A 6,000-nucleotide genomic window follows, 5' to 3' on the forward strand; every position below is an offset into this window, starting at 1 on the left:
CTACAATTTTGTCCAAATCGGCAGTGCCCGAGCCTACTTTCATTTCACATGTCTATCTGATCTCGATCGAGATTCAGTATGATTTGAGCCGAAAATCGTCTGTCAACAAGTAATCAAAATAGAAAAACACGAAAAGGGGGGCAACACGAGGACTTCCCAGGGGGTCACCCATCCTAGTACTGCTTCTCGCCCAAGCACGCTTAACTTCGGAGTTCTGATGGGATCGGTGCATTAGTGCTGGTATGATCGCAACCGACAATGAGTGGGATGTTTATTCTATATCCCTCGAGTACGTGTGGAGCGGGCGGCGATGGACAACACGCGGCACTGCTCTCGCCCAATCATAACCATGAAGTTAAGCGTTCTGGCGCGATGTAGAGCTTAGGATGGGTGATCCTCCCTGGAAGACCTCGTAGTCGCGACGTTTACGTAAATTATAGATAAAACAGTCGAAATAATTGTTTTTAATGAGTTAACCGTCTCCGGAGTAATCTGCGTCCTTACCCTTCCGCACAGAACCGGCTCACGACAACAAAAATCGATAAATGTTCCCAGAAAATAGAAAAAAAATAAGAAGAAGAAATAACGAATGTAAAGCTATATTATTTCTGGGATACGATAAAATGGAACCAGAATCGAATTTCGAACTTCCTAAGCGGATTTTTCTCGAGGAAACGAAAGCTTAACAGAAGCGGTAAATCGCAATTAGGGTCTTTAGAGAAGGAATTCGGCCTAAAATCTCGTCAGCTCATTGCGTAGTAATGAGTCTCGTCCGTTTGCCCGTTTACAATCAAATTAGCCTACAATTTTGTCCAAATCGGCAGTGCCCGAGCTACTTTCATTCACATGTCTTTATCTGGTCCCGATCGAGATTCAGATGATTTGAGCGAAATCGCTCTGTCAACAAGTAATCAAAATAGAAAAACACGAAAAGGGTGTGCAACACGAGGACTTCCCAGGGGGTCACCCATCCTAGTACTGCTCTCGCCAGCACTCTTAACTTCGGAGTTCTGATGGGATCCGGTCGCATTAGTGCTGGTATGATCGCACACGGACATTGAGTGGGATGTTTATTCTTATATCCTCGAGTACGTGTGGAGCGGGCGGCGATGGACAACACGCTGCACTGCTTCGCCCAATCATAACCATGAATTTAAGCGTTCTGGCGCGATGGCAGAGCTAGGATGGGTCGACCTCCTGGGAAGTCATCGTGTCGCGACCGTTTACGTAAATTATAGGCTAAAACATTCGAAATAATTGTTTTTAATGAGTTAACCGTTCTCCGGAGTAATCTGCGTCAATCCTTCCGCACAGAACCGGCTCACGGACAACAAAATCGATAAATGTTCCCAGAAAATAGAAAACAAAATAAGAAGAAGGAAATAACGAATGTAAAGCTATTATATTCTTGGGATACGATAAAATGGAATCAGAATCGAATTTCGAACTTCCTAAGCGGATTTCTCGAGGAAACGAAAGCTAACAGAAGCGGTAAATCGCAAATTAGAGGGTCTTAGAGAAGGAATTCGGCTAAAATCTCGTCAGTCATTGCGTAGTAATGAGTCCAAATCCGGCAGTGCCCGAGCTACTTTCATTTCACATGTCTTATCTGGTCCCGATCGAGATTCAGATGATTTGAGCCGAAAATCGTCTGTCAACAAGTAATCAAAAATAGAAAAACACGAAAAGGGTGCAACACGAGGACTTCCCAGGGGTCACCCATCCTAGTACTGCTCTCGCCCAAGCACGCTTAACTTCGGAGTTCTGATGGGATCCGGTGCATTAGTGCTGGTATGATCGCACCCGACATTGAGTGGGATGTTTATTCTTATATCCCTCGAGTACGTGTGGAGCGGGCGGCGATGGACAACACGCGGCACTGCTCTCGCCCAATCATAACCATGAAGTTAAGCGTTCTGGCGCGATGGCAGAGCTAGGATGGGTGACCTCCCTGGGAAGACCTCGTGTCGCGACCGTTTACGTAAATTATGGATAAAACAGTCGAAATAATTGTTTTTAATGAGTTAACCGTCTCCGGAAGTAATCTGCGTCATACCCTTCCGCACAGAACCGGATCACGACAACAAAATCGATAAATGTTCCAGTAAATAGAAAAAAAAATAAGGAAGAAGGAATACGAATGTAAAGCTATTTATTATGCCTCGGATACGATTAAAATGGAACCGGAATCGAATTTCGAACTTCCTAAGCGGATTTCTCGAGGAGGAAACGAAAGCTTAACAGAAGCGGTAAATCGCAAATTAGAGGGTCTTACAGAATGGAATTCGGCTAAAATCTCGTCCAGCTCATTGCGTAGTAATGAGTCTCGTCCGTTTGCCGTTTACAATCAAATTAGCTACAATTTGTCCAAATCCGGCAGTGCCCGAGCTACTTTCATTTCACATGTCTTATCTGGTCCCGACGAGATTCAGATGATTTGAGCCGAAAAATCGTTCTGTCACAAGTAATCAAAAATAGAAAACACGAAAAGGGTGCAACACGAGGACTTCCAGGGGGTCACCCATCCTCGGTACTGCGCTTCGCCCAAGCACGCTTAACTTCGGAGTTCTGATGGGATCGGTGCATTAGTGCTGGTATGATCGCACCGGACATTGAGTGGGATGTTTATTCTTATATCCCTCGAGTATGTGTGGAGGGGCGGCGCTGGACAAACCCGCGGCACTGCTCGCCATTTCCAATATAACATGAAGTTAAGCGTTCTGGCGCGATGGTAGAGCCTAGAACGGGTGACCTCCTGGGAAGACCTCGTATCGCGACCGTTTACGTAAATTATGGAATAAAACAGTCGAAATAATTGTTTTTAATGAGTTAACGTCTACGGGAGTAATCTGCGTCATACCCTTCCGCACAGAACGGCTCACGACAACAAAAATCGATAAAGTTCCCAGTAAATAGAAAAAAATAAGAAGAAGGAAAATAACGAATGTAAAGCTATTATTATGCCTCGGATACGATTTTAAAATGGAACCTGGAATCGAATTCGAACTCCTAAGCGGATTTCTCGAGGTAAACGAAAGCTTAACAGAAGCGGTTAAATCGCAAATAGAGGGTCTTAGAGAAGGAATTCGGCTAAAATCTCGTCAGTCATTGCGTCGTAATGAGGTCTCGTCCGTTTGCCCGTTTACAATCAAATTAGCCTACAATTTTGTCCAAATCGGCAGTGCCCGAGCTACTTTCATTTCACATGTCTTATCTGGTCCCGATCGAGATTCAGATGATTTGAGCCGGAAAACGTTATGTCAACAAGTAATCAAAAATAGAAAAACACGAAAAGGGGTGGCAACACGAGGACTTCCGAGGGGTCACCCATCCTAGTACTGCTCTCCCCAAGCACGCTTAACTTCGGAGTTCTGATGGGATCCGGTGCATTAGTGCTGGTATGATCGCACCCGACTATTGAGTGGGATGTTTTCTTCTTATATCCCTCGAGTACGTGTGGAGCGGGAGGCGATGGACAACACGCGGCACTGCTCTCGCCCAATCATAACCATGAAGTTAAGCGTTCTGGCGCGATGGCAGAGCTAGGATGGGTGACCTCCCTGGGAAGACCTCGTGTCGCGACCGTTTACGTAAATTATGGATAAAACAGTCGAAATAATTGTTTTTAATGAGTTAACCGTCTCCGGAGTAATCTGCGTCATACCCTTCCGCACAGAACCGGCTCACGACAACAAAAATCGATAAATGTTCCCAGAAAATAGAAAAAAATAAGAAGAAGGAAAATAACGAATGTAAAGCTATTATTATGCCGGATACGATAAAATGGAACCGGAATCGAATTTCGAACTTCCTAAGCGGATTTCTCGAGGAAACGAAAGCTTAACAGAAGCGGTAAATCGCAAATTAGAGGGTCTTAGAGAAGGAATTCGGCTTAAATCTCGTCAGCTCATTGCGTAGTAATGAGTCTCGTCCGTTTGCCCGTTTACAATCAAATTAGCCTACAATTTTGTCCAAATCCGGCAGTGCCCGAGCTACTTTCAACATGTCTTATCTGGTCCGATCGAGATTCAGATGATTTGAGCCGAAAATCGTCTGTCAACAAGTAATCAAAAATAGAAAAACACGAAAGGGGTGCAACACGAGGACTTCCCAGGGGGTCACCCATCCTTAACTTCGGAGTTCTGATGGGATCCGGTGCATTAGTGCTGGTATGATCGCACCCGACATTGAGTGGGATGTTTATTCTTATATCCCTCGAGTACGTGTGGAGCGGGCGGCGATGGACAACACGCGGCACTGCTCTCGCCCAATCATAACCATGAAGTTAAGCGTTCTGGCGCGATGGCAGAGCTAGGATGGGTGACCTCCCTGGGAAGACCTCGTGTCGCGACCGTTTACGTAAATTATGGATAAAACAGTCGAAATAATTGTTTTTAATGAGTTAACCGTCTCCGGAGTAATCTGCGTCATACCCTTCCGCACAGAACCGGCTCACGACAACAAAAATCGATAAATGTTCCCAGAAAATAGAAAAAAAATAAGAAGAAGGAAATAACGAATGTAAAGCTATTATTATGCCTGGGATACGATAAAATGGAACCGGAATCGAATTTCGAACTTCCTAAGCGGATTTCTCGAGGAAACGAAAGCTTAACAGAAGCGGTAAATCGCAAATTAGAGGGTCTTAGAGAAGGAATTCGGCTAAAATCTCGTCAGCTCATTGCGTAGTAATGAGTCTCGTCCGTTTGCCGTTTACAATCAAATTAGCCTACAATTTTGTCCAAATCCGGCAGTGCCCGAGCTACTTTCATTTCACATGTCTTATCTGGTCCCGATCGAGATTCAGATGATTTGAGCCGAAAATCGTCTGTCAACAAGTAATCAAAAATAGAAAAACACGAAAAGGGTGCAACACGAGGACTTCCCAGGGGGTCACCCATCCTAGTACTGCTCTCGCCCAAGCACGCTTAACTTCGGAGTTCTGATGGGATCCGGTGCATTAGTGCTGGTATGATCGCACCCGACATTGAGTGGGATGTTTATTCTTATATCCCTCGAGTACGTGTGGAGCGGGCGGCGATGGACAACACGCGGCACTGCTCTCGCCCAATCATAACCATGAAGTTAAGCGTTCTGGCGCGATGGCAGAGCTAGGATGGGTGACCTCCCTGGGAAGACCTCGTGTCGCGACCGTTTACGTAAATTATGGATAAAACAGTCGAAATAATTGTTTTTAATGAGTTAACCGTCTCCGGAGTAATCTGCGTCATACCCTTCCGCACAGAACCGGCTCACGACAACAAAAATCGATAAATGTTCCCAGAAAATAGAAAAAAAAATAAGAAGAAGGAAATAACGAATGTAAAGCTATTATTATGCCTGGGATACGATAAAATGGAACCGGAATCGAATTTCGAACTTCCTAAGCGGATTTCTCGAAAACGAAAGCTTAACAGAAGCGGTAAATCGCAAATTAGAGGGTCTTAGAGAAGGAATTCGGCTAAAATCTCGTCAGCTCATTGCGTAGTAATGAGTCTCGTCCGTTTGCCCGTTTACAATCAAATTAGCCTACAATTTTGTCCAAATCCGGCAGTGCCCGAGCTACTTTCATTTCACATGTCTTATCTGGTCGATCGAGATTCAGATGATTTGAGCCGAAAATCGTCTGTCAACAAGTAATCAAAAATAGAAAAACACGAAAAGGGTGCAACACGAGGACTTCCCAGGGGGTCACCCATCCTAGTACTGCTTCGCCCAAGCACGCTTAACTTCGGAGTTCTGATGGGATCCGGTGCATTAGTGCTGGTATGATCGCACCCGACATTGAGTGGGATGTTTATTCTTATATCCCTCGAGTACGTGTGGAGCGGGCGGCGATGGACAACACGCGGCACTGCTCTCGCCCAATCATAACCATGAAGTTAAGCGTTCTGGCGCGATGGCAGAGGTAGGATGGGTGACCTCCCTGGGAAGACCTCGTGTCGCGACCGTTTACGTAAATTATGGATAAAACAGTCGAAATAATTTTTTAATGAGTTA

The 6,000-nt window shown here is 45.2% G+C and overlaps 6 non-coding genes and 1 pseudogene across 6 annotated transcripts; all 7 read right to left on the reverse strand.

Moving 5' to 3' along the window:
- Positions 1–135: 135 nt before the first annotated feature.
- On the reverse strand, positions 136–254 carry LOC142509280 (5S ribosomal RNA). Its single transcript, XR_012807463.1, has one exon. It is a non-coding gene; the product is annotated as a 5S ribosomal RNA (ribosomal RNA).
- A 680-nt stretch (positions 255–934) lies between these two features.
- LOC142507532 (5S ribosomal RNA) lies at positions 935–1,052 on the reverse strand. Its single transcript, XR_012805787.1, has one exon. It is a non-coding gene; the product is annotated as a 5S ribosomal RNA (ribosomal RNA).
- Positions 1,053–1,687: 635 nt separating this feature from the next.
- LOC142510998 (5S ribosomal RNA) lies at positions 1,688–1,805 on the reverse strand. The gene has a single exon (XR_012808700.1). It is a non-coding gene; the product is annotated as a 5S ribosomal RNA (ribosomal RNA).
- Positions 1,806–2,489: 684 nt separating this feature from the next.
- On the reverse strand, positions 2,490–2,608 carry LOC142512329 (5S ribosomal RNA; annotated as a pseudogene).
- Positions 2,609–3,295: 687 nt separating this feature from the next.
- Positions 3,296–3,412, reverse strand: LOC142509959 (5S ribosomal RNA). Its single transcript, XR_012808104.1, has one exon. It is a non-coding gene; the product is annotated as a 5S ribosomal RNA (ribosomal RNA).
- Positions 3,413–4,864: 1,452 nt separating this feature from the next.
- LOC142514287 (5S ribosomal RNA) lies at positions 4,865–4,983 on the reverse strand. Its single transcript, XR_012810187.1, has one exon. It is a non-coding gene; the product is annotated as a 5S ribosomal RNA (ribosomal RNA).
- A 679-nt stretch (positions 4,984–5,662) lies between these two features.
- LOC142513557 (5S ribosomal RNA) lies at positions 5,663–5,780 on the reverse strand. The gene has a single exon (XR_012809497.1). It is a non-coding gene; the product is annotated as a 5S ribosomal RNA (ribosomal RNA).
- Between the last annotated feature and the right edge of the window lie 220 nt (positions 5,781–6,000).

Source organism: Primulina tabacum, chromosome 10 (genome assembly GCF_025594145.1).
Source record: "Primulina tabacum isolate GXHZ01 chromosome 10, ASM2559414v2, whole genome shotgun sequence".
NCBI classification, from domain to species: Eukaryota; Viridiplantae; Streptophyta; class Magnoliopsida; order Lamiales; family Gesneriaceae; genus Primulina; species Primulina tabacum.